Raw genomic sequence first — 15068 nt, forward strand, 5'->3', positions numbered from 1 at the left:
CCATCTAGCATTACAACAATGGAGAAGCGAGGGCAATGGCATAGAATGGAAAGCTAATGTAGCTGCCATCCAACGAACCAGTCATTTACTGGTTCAGTGGAACTGGGCCATAAAGGGTTAGTGCAACTGTTGCATGCCTGTTAAGATGCTGAAAGTGTGACTTTTTCATATCATGCTATACCTTCAAACCAGAAACGGGCCCATGCTTACTGTGGTAAATACTCTCTGCTTTCATACTGTTGTAATATCGTACATAGCAACGTGATATTGCGTAATATTGTAGCTCACAGAAATACCCTTTAAATTTCCTTTTCTGAAAATGAGATATTATCCTTCTAAAAATAGAAAACAGCAATCACTGAGACTCTATAAAAGGTCTTGACATTCTTTCATCCAACCACTTTACATACATCTACTGAATAAGTGGAATGAACTATAAAGATTTAATGGATGCAGATATGCCTTAAGGTAGCCTGAGGGTGAAACATCCTGAACACCAACTCACATAATAAGGGGATACCTCATGTTAGTACTCATTTAAGCAGATGTTATCCTCTGGGAGTTCCACGAGTTAGGCGAACCAGCACGCATCCCAAATATGATTATATTGTAGTAACAGAACTTTAGTCATCTTTTCATTGAATAAACAAAAGTTCTGACCCCTAATTTCTTTCCTTCCACCCATCTCTCTGTTTTAACACCTGATCTCTTCTTTCCTCCATCTCCTCTATAGATAAACTCAAACTTATTTCTTTTTAATTCCTTGCAGCTTCCATCTACCAATATCCTCCCTTCATACCTTCTGCCACAGCAAACACCTAGATCCTCATAACTCTTCATTAAAGCCTTCCCAGGGACAATGTAGCACTATAATGTCCAACAGCAATCCGAGGCAGAAAGAACTGAGCCCCGGGGACAATTAGCTCACCATAGAAAATAGCATCACACTGCGGTGTGTGTGTGTGTGTGTGTGTGTGTGTGTGTAAGCAACAGAGCTAAAGCTGGCTTTGTTTGCAGTCACAAACAGCAAACATACACCAATAACATGGGCCTGAGGCACATAATGACACAGAACTGGCATAGGGAATGTGCCTATGCATTGCGTGTGTACAAAATGAGTGGGACCTAGCTATAATCTAACAAAATATTACACAATACATATGGTTGTGTGGCATAAAATAGGAAGAGTATACAGAATGCACCAAAGGTGCTGCAAATGGCTAACGTGTTAATTTTTAAAAAAGATGTTGTGTAATTATAGCCATTTAATTCTTTCACAACTTTTCCCCATGGTAGCCGAACACATAAGTTCCCAGTTTGTTTGATATTTTATTCGTTATAACAGAATAACGAAAACTCATTTTCACTTTGGGCCACATCAAGATAACAAATGCCCTCGAAGAGTAGGTTGTGGCAGAATGTATTGATAAAACCCACTAACAAACTGTTGAAATAATAATAAACAGATGCCTCTGGACTTGAGTACTTCCTAGAGTTAAATAATATAACTGAACATGATGTAATTTGGCAGTACACAGACAGAGCAGCTTTGACTTGATTGATAAAATAACATTTAATCACACAAGCATTATCTTGAAGGCTCTATTTATGTGGCCGTCTAAAGTTTAGTGAGGCACGTAAATAGCTACGGCAGGCCGGATTTGGCCCCTGGGCCTTGAGCTTGACACATGTTCTCCATTACCAAAGACTAGGTTCTAGTTAATATCATAGCATATATTAAATTTCAAAAGTATTCACAGCTCTGGTACATTGTCATATTTTATCATGTTACATCCTAAAACTTCAGCGTATTTTGTTTTCATTCTATTTGACAAGCCTAGAAAAAGTTAGGCAGAGTATTTGTAGCATGCAACACTAATTTTCTGCAGATTCAAGTGTATTTGTATCAGAGTACATTGCCCTGAGCTTTGTACATCTAATGCCTAAACTCCTGTGCAAAATAGCTTGTGCTTTGTCAAACTGAATAAATAGCATCAGTGCACTGTATCTTTTAGGTCTTGGCTTGATTTAATTTATACATAAAGTCTGAACTTTGATTTGGCGTATGACACCTGGATATGCTTTAATTTAGCCATTCCATAACTGTGCTATGGACACAGTTACCGTAGCACAGGTAAACTCAGCTTACTAAGTGATTTCTAAGACAAAATGGTTGAAAAGGGTTTCATTTAGGGGTTACAGAACGGAGGGGACAAAATACACTTTTTATGTTTTCATTTGTAGAAATGTGAAAAACATTCATCTTGTTCCTTCTACTTCTACTTTTTGCACTCATTTGTGTTGGTATATCACATAATAAACCAACAGGAACTTTATAAGATACAAAAAGGTTAATATTATATGAATACTTTTGCAAGATATTGTCAGAGTCCCTTGTGTAATGTCTAACTCAGAAACTAAGCTTAATCCAAAGACCAGCAGTGCAGGAATAATTCTTTCACTGTGAGATTATGAAGAGCACATCGTTCTTCACGTGCCAGTAGGCATCGGATGTCCTGGTGGGTAACTCCGTCCATAGAAGTCAAGAATTGGGGAAATCCCATCATAACCCAGCTAAATGAAAACCGATTAATTTATCATATGTGCTGATGTGTAAGCTTCACTGGATTTCCCCTCTGTACTGTTACAACAGCCTCTTTTGTGATCAAAGGTTATATGTGATCAAGTCTGTCATTAGCACACTGCCAAGGTCATAGCTCTGTCATCCGTACACACATCCTCTTATTCTGCTGAGTTCACATGTCATGCACTTTACTGGAAAAAAAAACAAAAAACATTTCAACGGGTCACACAAACCTGCTCAGGTAACATTACGCTCTTCTTGGACTGGATTTGTTCTTATCCTATTAGCTCCCTCATAGCATTATTTATCATGCTCAACAAAAGTAAATCTAATATGACGAGCTACGTTACTCTCATTTGTTCTACGGTTTGGATTACAGAGCATACGTACAATTTATCTGAAACAGTTTCTAAAAGTATCCCTTAAGTGTGCAACACACAGTTGGAATGTAGATTGTCTTGCTCACAAATACTTTCTCATTGTATTCACTGTTTTACTGTTGTCCCTAAGCCCCTTTGTAATTGATTTGGTGGTATGCTTGGGGTCAATCCCCACTTTAAAGACCAAATTGTAATTTGGGGAGGGACGGCTGCATTGAAGGCCAATAGCCTCTGAATATGGGGCACATGCTCTACCACTACACTACACCACGCAACACTAGGCATCCCTGTGAAGCCATTTATTTTATTAATGGCATCACAATGCAGCAAAGAAATTTGATATGATGATGCAACAAGAAGTGGGTTGTAACAGGTTACATTTGCTCAGTTACATTTAAATACGTAGCTTTTTGAAAATTAATTACTTCTAGAAGTAGTTTTACTACACTGTACCTTTTACTTCTGAGTAATATTGTTATGAAATACTTAGACACAAATGTCTCTGCAGTGAGACCTTGGTAAACAAGCTCGTAGTTCTAATCTTATATTTTCTCTTCTGAGCATATTGTGCTATTTAGGGGTCAAATAAAATAGAAGTATGTTGAACTGTTCCAAAATCTGCAGTGCAGTGGACATCTGCCTATTCGCAGATCAGTATCACCTATTCTCAGATGTTTCAGTGGAACATGACTCCAAATTATTCTTTTTTTTTTTTTTCCATAGAGCTTACCTAAAATATTTGAAAGCAAATGCAATTTGGGAGCCTGAAATACTATTATGCAATGCTACTTTACATGCCATTGGTTGCTGTTTGCAAAGCAATCAGTCCAGCAACACCATTTATTTCTCTTGGCACTGCTTGGCTGTACGCCTAAGAGTGAAAATAAGGAAGTTGATAGACAAAAGTTTCTGTGGTAGTGCCAAGATGTTTTCCACTGTGTCAGGTCTGGCCCTAGCGATTTTGACACTATTTACTTGCGCAACCACTTAACACTTTCATTTTTGTAATTTCCTCTTCATTAAGAAACAAAATGATAACCAAAACCGAAAATATTCTTACCTGATCAGTTCACCTGTTTGTTGGTGTAGCCTTCATTTCTGATGAATAAGCTCCTGCGAGGTGGCAACAGGTGTTGATGGTGTTGCAAAAGGTCCAGAGGTGGGATTTAAATACCTCAGTAACACATCTGCAGATAAAAACAGGACTATGATTTCAGAAATAAAAGGGGAAAAAAAACATAGTAATTGTATTATGTCCACTATACTGTACATGTAAATGTAAATACTCAATTTTCTGAGATGCAATTTAAGTCGGAAATTATCACAGTGAAATACAGAATTTAACGAAGCAATAAAATTCAACAGAATTTAGGATAATGATCCTAAGTTGACAATGATGTCTAATTGTTTAGGAACAAGTGGCTTTTGAGTTAACACCCGCATGAAAGCAATCATGAAAGGCTAGGCTATTCATTTAGCTTGCATGTTCGGCTAACCTGGCCATTGGTTCCTTTCCCTTGACTCGGCTCGTCTCCAGTAGATTTTTGACCAAGCCAATCAGCAAACAATGTCAGAAGTTGAGAACGACGTGTTTGGCTAGCTGCTAAACTTTGCTAAGTAAGATAACACGTAATTTCATCATCTTAGTTTTACTATACCTCTGTTTTTGTCACGTGTTCCCTCTTTTATTTTCTTTTTATTCCTTTGCACCTGATAACTTGGGATGTTTTGATATGTTACAAAACTCACCGTCACCGCAGTAGTTCTGCAGTAGGAACATACCAACTGCTAAACAAGGAGGTGGGCGCTAAGTGAAGTATCATTATTTTTATTTGTAGTATTTAATTTTTTAGAATAAAAAATATTAATTTTTTTTTATACTAACAAAAATTTTGGTATAAAAAATTTATACTAAAAAATATTCTGTACAGCTAAATGAGTACAGAATCTTCCATATTAGAAAACTGTACTAATACTTCTAAACTTTTAAGAACAGTGAAAATAACTTTTTGTCTTGCCCTTTTTATGGCACCCTCTGGAGAAAAGAGGCCTTGTACTCCCCCTGTGTCGGGAGTGCGCACTGCAGCCAGATCCGTTCATTTTCACGGCGCTTCTGCGGGATTTCTCCGTAAAACAACTCATATAATCATGTCAAGGTTGTAACTTTCAGTTTGTTTATAAAATAAGCAATAACAAAATTGTAAAATAAATAAATAAACGAGGTCTTGTTTGGAGGTCTTCATGCACTGTTTCGTGTTTTTTAATCGCCAAGAAAATCTGTCTTTTTCCTACTTTTGTCATTTAAGCCTTAAAAAAAAAGTCAGTAGCCAAATACAGTTTGTGTGTATTTATAATTTTTTATTGCTAATATTAAATAATTAAAATTAATTTACTAGCAAGTCTTTAACTGTGTTTATACCTCTCTTGATGAGCAACAAATCCTGGAAGTTTGAAAACATTTGCTCATTATTTGCCTAAATTAAACGGGGGGAACCATTTATTTTAGCTGCTGGAAATAATCCGTCCCCCCTAACCTTTGAAATACTCAGGGTTCACTCACTGTATTCAACTACTGTAAGTATTTGTTACAAATATTTTATACAGTGAAACATTTGAGATTTTAAAATGTGTGTTTCTTTGTCTGAATTACGTGATTTAGTTTTACTTATTTCTGCTCAGCGGGCACATAATTCTGTATTTATTTTTGACAACATAATTTTCACAAATTAAATCAGATTAAACAGCACTACCAAAATACTCAGATGTGACCAGTTTTACAATAAATCTTTGTGGATACACATATTCTTGTGTCTGTGTTGACAGGATCTCAATTGGGTGAGTCCTAAAGTCTTTGTATAAACAGATCCTTCAACAAATTCTAGATATTTCAGTGAGACTTCTCACTTCCAGAAGGCCTTCAAAGGGAGGCTCCAATGAGGCATCCTACATCCTAATTAGACATCTGATAACTTATTTCAGTATGGAGAGCCAGTTGTACTATTCACCTTTATGGTTAAGACACTAAATTGAGAGATTCACTTGTTTGCTTAACTTATGTGACCCTGAAAAACTAGAGCAATCCCCTCATTACTGCAGATGACCAAGGAATTCCTGATATTGAAAATCCTATTTGTCCATCCAACTATCACACATGAATAGGACACACGAAACACACAAACTCCGTTAGGCAAAGAAACATTTAAGCGGGATAAAATGTTAACATGTTCAATGCTTCTTCTACTTTCTGAACTTAATTATTTTTCACCAGTTGCTGTGGATCAAACGTAATAGTTAATGATATTTAATAATATATCTAAGATTGGAGTCATTTCAAATTACACATCTCTTGCCTCAAAGATAAATAACTGGATTGCCACACACACCCACACAGAGAGAAATCAGTGGAGCCAAGACAAACATCTCACTCCTGCTGACATCACCACACAAGACTGAGGACGTCTCTGCACTGTTATCACGCTGTCAAACTGTCAAGAAGAGACAGAGGAAGACAGACAGGCAAGAGAGGAGAGATCAAGGGTGCTTCACGGACTGGGAGAGAAAAGCTATGACTTCTTCCTGAGATAAAAATGGCAACAGCATGTGATCTTCAGAAGGCAGTCAAGTTATACTGGCTGTTTGATGTTTTTGACAATGAACAAGGCTGTGCTGATCACCAACTGGCTTCACAGAGCTCCTAAAAGATGCACCAATTACCCCGTACAATTATTTGAGGACTTGTATTCAACATAGTACAAAAAAGGGCCAATCTCTAACATTTTAAATCTGTTTCTATTTTTATCTAAAGTAATTCCTCTCACCCTGTTTTTCATTAGAGCCGCCTGTCAAATAGGTCAGTTTATTGCAGTCCTCACAGGCCTAAGATTAAGACCAAGCCTGATCTTGGTCTTAATCAGTAGACAGATGCTTTTCCAGTTTCTTAGTGTTTTTTGTCTACACTTAATAAAGTTGTTTTTTTTTTTCATATTCATGAAATGTCTGTTTGAATAACAATGCACCCTTGTAGTGTTGTGGTTAAGGTGTAGATCCTCACACACGCAATTTATCATCAAGAAAAGCTCAACTACACTCACAACAGTACTCCAAGGATTTTAGTTTTCCAGAGGTTTATGCTTTCATATATGATCAATATCAGGATTTCAGAACGTGTTAGGATTTTGACGCATTAACAATGATCGCTTTAATTTTTAAGCTTTACAAGTACAGATAGTACAGATACAGATAATAAAATTATCTTAAAAACAATTTTAAGATTATTTAAGATTAGAATATTGCACTAGACCAACAACAACAACAAAAATTATATGTATGTGGGCTTAATCAAAACTGTTTTTAATACCTGTCTAACGGTTATTTTTTTAAAGGTAGTTTTAACCTGGTAAATGAGCCTCATTCTAGTCTTTTTATTGAATATAAATGTACAGCCAAACAATATCTTGCTAGAACTTTAAAGACTTTAAAAACATCCAATGTCAGCCCCATTATTCTGGATTTATGAAATCTAAATTGCATCCATGCTATTGGCATAGCAAAGCTGTAATTATTAACACGAACAAAGGCTTGGAAGCTGTAATTGATTATGTGTTTCACTGACGAGGTTACTGAAATAAATGAAATTGTAATATTATTTTAATTTATTAAATAGGTCTGTATACAAGGTGATGCCAGACATACAATCCTCATCTAATTCTACTATAAACTTGTACGGTGAGCTGAAGAGAAGACAGCCTGGGAGCGAAGACAGGACTCTGCACAATCATGAGACATTGTGCAAAGTGGAGTGGAAAGCCCTGTATCCTCCAATTTTTACCAATGCTACTAATAAATGTGGCAGCATTTCAGGAGCTTCCCCTCACCTCACAATTAGAAACACTTAAAATAAAGCAGTGCAGACAAGCTGAGTCTTGGAAAGCTCTTTAAAGCATGTACTGTAATGCTGGAAGTATCTTTGAGTGCCTTAGATGAACCTAAAGTAAGAATAAAAATGTTTTCAGCATTTGCTTTGAAGGTCTCAAAGGGAACCATCCATTCAAATAACATTGAGATTCCACTACACCATCTGTAATAATGTCGTAGGTTCCTTTTTTTTGTGGTGAGATTCTAAAGCTCACAGTGAATTTGGGGGGACAACATCATAATGAAAAAACAAAGAATACAATGGGGGGAAACATGAGTAAGTCACAGCCAATATTGCCATTGCAAAATTCAACAATAATGTTGCAGTTGCCTAAAGTGAACACATTTGTAAGTGTCCAGTTTAATCATCATTGGATCCTTGTAGCCCAACAATGATTGGAACTCCTGAAGAATGTATAAAACAAACTAATAATAGTCATAACTAAATTAAATGAAACTTGTCCAGGGCTTACCCTCCCTCTTGAAGGGCACATCCCCCATGACCCACTACTGATAAGCAGATATAAAAAAAATGGATGGATTACTTCATGAAACAGGGATCTAAATTAGACCTTTCTTTTAAGGCTAATGAAAGACAAAACTTGTATTTTTGAAGTAGTTTCACCTGCGGTCAGTTATTCGCACTATTTCAGAGGTGAGGTTAAGGCTTCAAGCAGTGTCTCTGCAACCTGCAAGGGCAATCTTAATGAATAGTGAGATACATGATAAATGTGACCATATGGTGAAGCCGGCTGGTCAAGACAGGGGTGCTAGCAAGCTCAGTTGAACAGATACACACACACAAAAAAGGCGTGCACACATTGTATCTTTGCTGTTTCACTCTTCTGATAGGGACAAGCAGTCATCAAACTTTGAATATCTAAAAACAGCAGCAGGTAGAGGTTAATGGCCCCCGGGTCATTTAGACGGAGCATAATGGACAACTGTGAAATCGCAGCTGCACTTCCTGTCAGAAAGTTCCACGGACATTGAAACGAGGGCTCGAATTGATTCGACGTTGGCCAGACTGTCACTTAGCAGCAGTGGCTTTTTAATTCCAAAACACTGCATTTGCCTTGCTCACAAATGTAAAAAGTCTTCCTAATTTATATTTGTCTCCCTGTTATCTCACAGCAGATGAAGCCATATGTTGTCTGTCGTCTTCCTGCCTCCTCATCCTCTGCTGTGTGCAAAGCTCCTATCTATTATTGCTATTCAACACACACACTCCATATGTTGTGGCGACAGAAACACGCAGAGTATCACTAACTAGCCTGGAGACACACCCACGCAAACTTTATGCGTATTTACACGCTGATAGCTGTGACTGAAAAACACAAAACACACAGCAAATGAGGCATTGTTCTCCTTCCACAGCAGATGCTATCATTCTCTAATTGGCTAAGGAAAAAAAACAAAGGAAGAGCCTTGGATGCCCCACCACACAGCTACGTTTTCTCAGTCTACAGGGATGCCCTCTGTTGTGGTGAGGCACATAAAGCGGTCCTTGGATATAGCTGACCTTTCTGCTGTATAAAGAAGGCCGGATCTTGATTACATGGCACAGTTTCAGGGCCTGTAATGAATCAGTAAGCAGAAAGCTGACTTCAGTTCACCGCAGTTTTGAAATACAATATAAAAAAAAAGAGAACAGAACAACCTGTAAAGGTTTCCTGGATTCTATCTAAAAAGATTGTTTTCAGGCTAGTGTAATACCATGTTTAGTTGAGCCATCTATACGTCCCTCGTGAAATATATTCCTTGAAAATCAGCCTCAAACAAAAGTTAATGACACCGCTCCTCCCTTTGCACCTTCACACTGTAGTTGATGGGCAATAAGCCCTCACAGCCTGCGATTCGCAGCTGTCAAACATCCCTTGTGTCTGGAAACCGAGAGTGAGAAATCCAAGTGTAGGTGTAATTTGTGCTGGCGCAGTTTAGTTCAGCAGTGTGAAACAACTCTAAGACAGCAGTGTGATATATGATCCTACCACAGGCATCATTGATCTTAACTTTAACTGCAGTGGCGCGGTGGTACTTGATGGGGTGTTATATTGCAGAGAAAGGGACTGTAGAGGGCATATGCGCTGACCTCGCCATCCATACGTATCTAGGTGGTGATTAATAACGGGCGACACACAACAGACATAATTGAGTTTACACCGTCTGTTTAGTGTGTCTGATAATTTTATAGTGTTCTAAAGTTTTATAGGCCATATGTCTCAGAGTCCAACTTTGAGTTCATCTCTGACGAATTAATCTGATAAGCCTTACGGTATCTAATTGACATCCTTTGGTTTCTTTGAACACCTGTTTTGTCTCATTTGATTCATTCAAACGAGACAAAACAGCACCCTCTCCTGGTAGAAAATGCTCATGACAGCCTCCTTCTGACATTACAGTCTCAGCTCCGTGAGTCTAAACACATTGGCAGCAGTCATTTGCAGACAGGTAACATCTCTTAGTGCTGAAAGTAGGCGACTGTTGCTTCCAAATCCGCACCCCCCATCCCCAACAAAAGTTTTCTAACTTGATAAGGGCCAACTCACTCAACAGTGCTCGAGTTTTTCAGGTCCGCCAATATGTAATTACAGGGGCGCAAACATCAATAATTCATGCCACACTTTAGCACAAAAACATGACAATCAACAGTCTAACGGCACCTTCAGTCATCTTTAATTCAGCATCCGCTGATTGCTTTACAACCACTCTTTCTGCCACTCAGGCTGATTGCATGATGCTTAGTATGCATCTACTAAGAACGTGTCTGACTCTGAACGTTGCGTGTCCACACAATTAATAATTAAATCCTTTCCCCTTATTCTCATAAAGAAGAGGGCAATTTATCTCCGTGGCTCTGAATGGTTGCTAATTTCGATTCAGGCCTTGTTTGCGTTCCAGTGACTATGGCTTGCGGCTTAATGTAAAAAATAATTAGATTTTTTTTCAAGTGACCATTATTTCTGTAATATATTGTCATAGAGCTCACTCTTGAAAACATATCCCAAGTGCTCCTAACAAGCACTTAATTTAGGCTCTGAACAAGTACATGCATTCAAGCAGATTTATTTGCATACATTATGTCGGTCTGTTTAGTATGTTAATGCTTAGTAAGTTATGGCTTTAATTGTTCATCAAACGTTCTAATTGGGACTTTGTTAATTGGTTACACTGATGCTTTGACACTTGATTTGCCCCTCTGGCAGTTCTCGTCTGCTGTTCTCAGAACAAAACTGTGTCTACAGGATTTATGATCGAAGACAAGCAGAGATGCAGAACTGATTAATTTTTAATAAAATGCACTGTGTATCTTTAGAGCAACAGATTCCTTGTTTTATTTACCTTCACGAAAACAATCGCATTTATGTACGAAGACACTATGTGTGTAATTTGATTTGTACAGCAGGACTTTAAAATTGTGGTTCTGTCAATGTACCAGTAGCTGTCCTGCACAAAGTGCTATTTAATACAAGAAAATAACTGTTCTTTACCAACACCATCTTAGGAGGTGAGTCAGTGAACACAACAGACAACTACATACAAAATCTCAGAGTGAACCTCTGAGTTGGACGTTTTAAAGGAAGAACGCAGAGTCATTTTTGAAAACCTAAACAATGAAATACTAACTAAAACGATGAAATACTTGCTAAACCAGAGTGAAGTAGGATTAGGAATATAATATAACAATAGAGCAAAATATAAATTCAAGTTCTGAAACATAAGCTCTGTTAAAAACAAGACAAACTCAGCTCTACAGTAAACTTGTAGAATCTAAAGAATTACCACAAATATCAAAACATACTTTCACCAACCACGTAGTTCAACTTCGCTTTGGTTCCTTAGAGTATTCACACACAGGAATAAAGATGGCATTGGGTAACCTCATGTCTAGCATCAAATCACTTTTGGCATCATTTGAGCCTTATGATCTTCTGAATCTAATGTTTATTCCACTCCAGCCTGTGAACTTAGCCTCTTCAGGTCCTCTTCGCTTGCTGCATCCACAAACTTTAAGCCGTCTATGACCAAGGTGTCTCCGTCCTCCTGGATGTCTGCCTGACCCTCCTGAAGAATGCACCAGAAAAACAACATAGGCACAATAGACCATGTACAGCGGGTATATTATGCCTCAGCAAATAAAATAATGAGGTCATTTCTACAGCCATGATGCTGACCTCCATGCATCAGCAGGAATCATTTGTATACAGGTCTGTGTAAAGTCAAGTCATTGGATAAGTACAGCCATGGCCAAAGTTTTGAGAATGATATATTTAGTCTAACAATACATATTTTTATGTTTCTTTGATTGTCCTGGAATATCAATGTTATGATCCTGAGAAAAAACAAAACCCCAGAAAGCACAAATTATTGTATGTCACCAATTTACTCCTGGATTACTGGGAGAAGATAGTCTCTGATTATTTTTGATCCCATTCTTTATAGCTCTGTAGTAGTATTTTTTAGGCAAACTTGTGTGAGATTCAACTCACACAAGTTGTGTGTGGGCTTCTGCCTCCTACATGACTCCTCGTAGCCTTCAACTATTCTTCTTTAGACATTCCTATTCCAGACTGTCCCAGACAGCTTGTAGGGGGCTTCATTAGATGAAGTAGCTTCACCCCATGATCTTCATGTAGTATTTCATTCTGTGTCCAATGTTGTTCTTGAAGAGAAAAGTGTTATTGCGCTGCCCTGTTTGACACCAGGAGAGGGTCCAAAACTTTCCATCGCACAGTGTGTGCATGAAGAGTCATTTTAAGCAACGCATTTTGAAGTAATTATTCTGCTCTCCTAATTCATTCACAATAAGTGGCCTGCTCCTTGTTAAAAAAGAGCAGGCCATGGGGCATATTATGTCAAATCTAAAGTTTTGCACATTACACATTACATTATGTCATTCCTTCATCAAAACACACCTGGAGTGTTGCTTTGAATCTTTCATTCAAGTTTGAAAAATGCTGGAATATTCTATAATAACCATTCAGGGGTGCCTAACCACTTGCTAAACAATTTTATCCAACACTCCTCCTTGGAGCTGTAGTCTCCAGCCGAGATTCTGCCCCAAAGAGGATCCATCCCCAACACAGCTCCACCAGACTAGCGGCAACAGCGTTTAGCAAATGGAAATTACTTTTCAGTGCAGCACTCCTCTGAACGTTGTAAGCGACTTAACAGAAAAATGTTATTGCCATCACTTCCTGAAGGGGGAGTATCAAAAAGAGCAGGAGCTTCTTACAGAGACAAATATCCAATCTCAAGATGCTAAACTTGAAAGTATTTTTTTTTATGAATTTTACCTAATTTAATTATTTATTATTTAATTTTATTACCTAATTTCTTTTCATCCTATCTCTTTGTATTTGTATAGCAAACCAGAATTAACATCTGTGAAGGACATAGGGATAACTTAATCCCAGAACTTTGCAATAGTTAACTGCTGGAGCGCTAAATGCTTGATTCATACTGGAATCAATGATAAAACAGAAATAGACCCAATGTAGCCTTAAATTAACCACTGCACTTAATATTACAGTGCTTATAAAAAGTACTCACAGGTTTAGATATCTTATCCTTTTAGTACTTCTACAAATTAATCATGATTAATTGTAATTAATTTTCTTGACAAAAAAAGAACCTCTTTAATGTTAAAGGGAAAACTGACTTCTACAAAATAATGACACTTCACTGAAAATGTGCAACATAAAAGAAGTGATGCACTAATTTGTATGTGTTTGTCATTATTTTGTAGAAATCCATTTTCACTTTAACATAAATCGTTTTCTGTTGATCACGATTGAATTGTAAAAGCAATCAAAACGGTAAAAGATCCAAAGATTAAATAGTTTTAGGCACTGAAAAACTGCAGTTATCTATGCAGAAACTAAGCCTCTTTCGGTCCTACACTGGAAAATACTTGAGTGAGTTTCAATGTTTTACATTGATTTTTTGCTGGCTCACTTTGATGGTAAAGCACATAAAAGATACTGCGAGGCTTAGCCATAAAGGACAGGGAAAGTTGGACTTTAAACAGCTAAGCACCTCCTATTACAAACATCTATAACACTGATCCAATTAAGATTTTACAAACCATTGTTTTTGGGAGCTAAAAATGCCAGTAATCATTGTCACATTACAATAAGAACTTGTGGAATCTGAACAGATCTAGCCTTGCTGAGGAGTGAATATAATAATCTAGCATTAAGTGAAAGCACAATGCAATTAAGTAAGATACATAGATCTGCCTTGGTGAAATAGAAAGTAAAACCAGAAAGGAAACCAGATAAAAAAGAAATGAATGGAGACACACAGAACCATGACAATTTCAAGTTTCCTCAAGGCTATGGTAGTAAGCTAAAATATCTGATTGAGATTTAATAATTATCTGTATCATAGTTAAGTTATTCAGCGTGGTTTGACCATGTATTTGCGTTCCCACATACCACTTCATGCCATCTGGGTCTGGACGGGGTGGTTTTTGTAAACCAGTCGAGCATCTCCTCTACGTCTTTCAGAAGCGACTCAGCCTCTGACAACACTGCAACAACAATGAATGAAACCTTTAAGTGGTATCTCCACAATTCATCTTCTTCAACAATCCCACTTAAAATCTTTCGGCACTTTGAAACGTCATGTGACCACTCTGTAGCAAAGCACACAAGAACACTCAGAAGCTTCCACATTATTTTAAAGCCGCCAACAACAACGCAAGCGTTTGGGAGTAAAACACTTCAAACTTTGATGAAATGCCTCTTGTGTTGTGTGATTTATTAATAAAAACTTCTAGCACTCATACACTTTTTAAATAAATGCTAAGCAATATATGTAGGTACGTCTGTATGCATCAGCATCGTTCTTTTCTTAGTGCAAACTACGTTGGGAACTGGCATTTGAAAACAAGTTTGAAAGATCAGAACAGCGTCACAGAGGAGGAATGTCAGTCATGAGGATATGAGTTGGATACATCTGATATGTGCCAGAGTTCAACTTACATCGCCGTGTCTTTAAGGCGCACATCTCCAGTTCCTCTTCACATATCGGGCCATTGTTCCCTACAGGTATTTTTAGTGCAAAATATATAATATTATTTATGTTACACCACACATCTCACCGTTATTTCAGCAACATGTGTAATTGCCAGGAAGCTGATGGCGGCATGCAGCCGAAATGCGTCCTATTTTTTTCCCATCTTA

The 15068-nt window shown here is 37.6% G+C and overlaps 1 long non-coding RNA gene across 1 annotated transcript; it reads right to left on the reverse strand.

Moving 5' to 3' along the window:
• Positions 1-2273: 2273 nt before the first annotated feature.
• Positions 2274-4784, reverse strand: LOC107836300 (uncharacterized). Its single transcript, XR_001662215.1, has 4 exons — positions 4623-4784; positions 4025-4151; positions 3759-3835; positions 2274-2775 (listed from the first exon to the last, which is right to left on the reverse strand). It is a non-coding gene; the product is annotated as an uncharacterized LOC107836300 (long non-coding RNA).
• Between the last annotated feature and the right edge of the window lie 10284 nt (positions 4785-15068).

The sequence above is a fragment of the Poecilia formosa genome, unplaced genomic scaffold, assembly GCF_000485575.1.
Source record: "Poecilia formosa unplaced genomic scaffold, Poecilia_formosa-5.1.2 Scaffold0, whole genome shotgun sequence".
NCBI lineage: Eukaryota > Metazoa > Chordata > Actinopteri > Cyprinodontiformes > Poeciliidae > Poecilia > Poecilia formosa.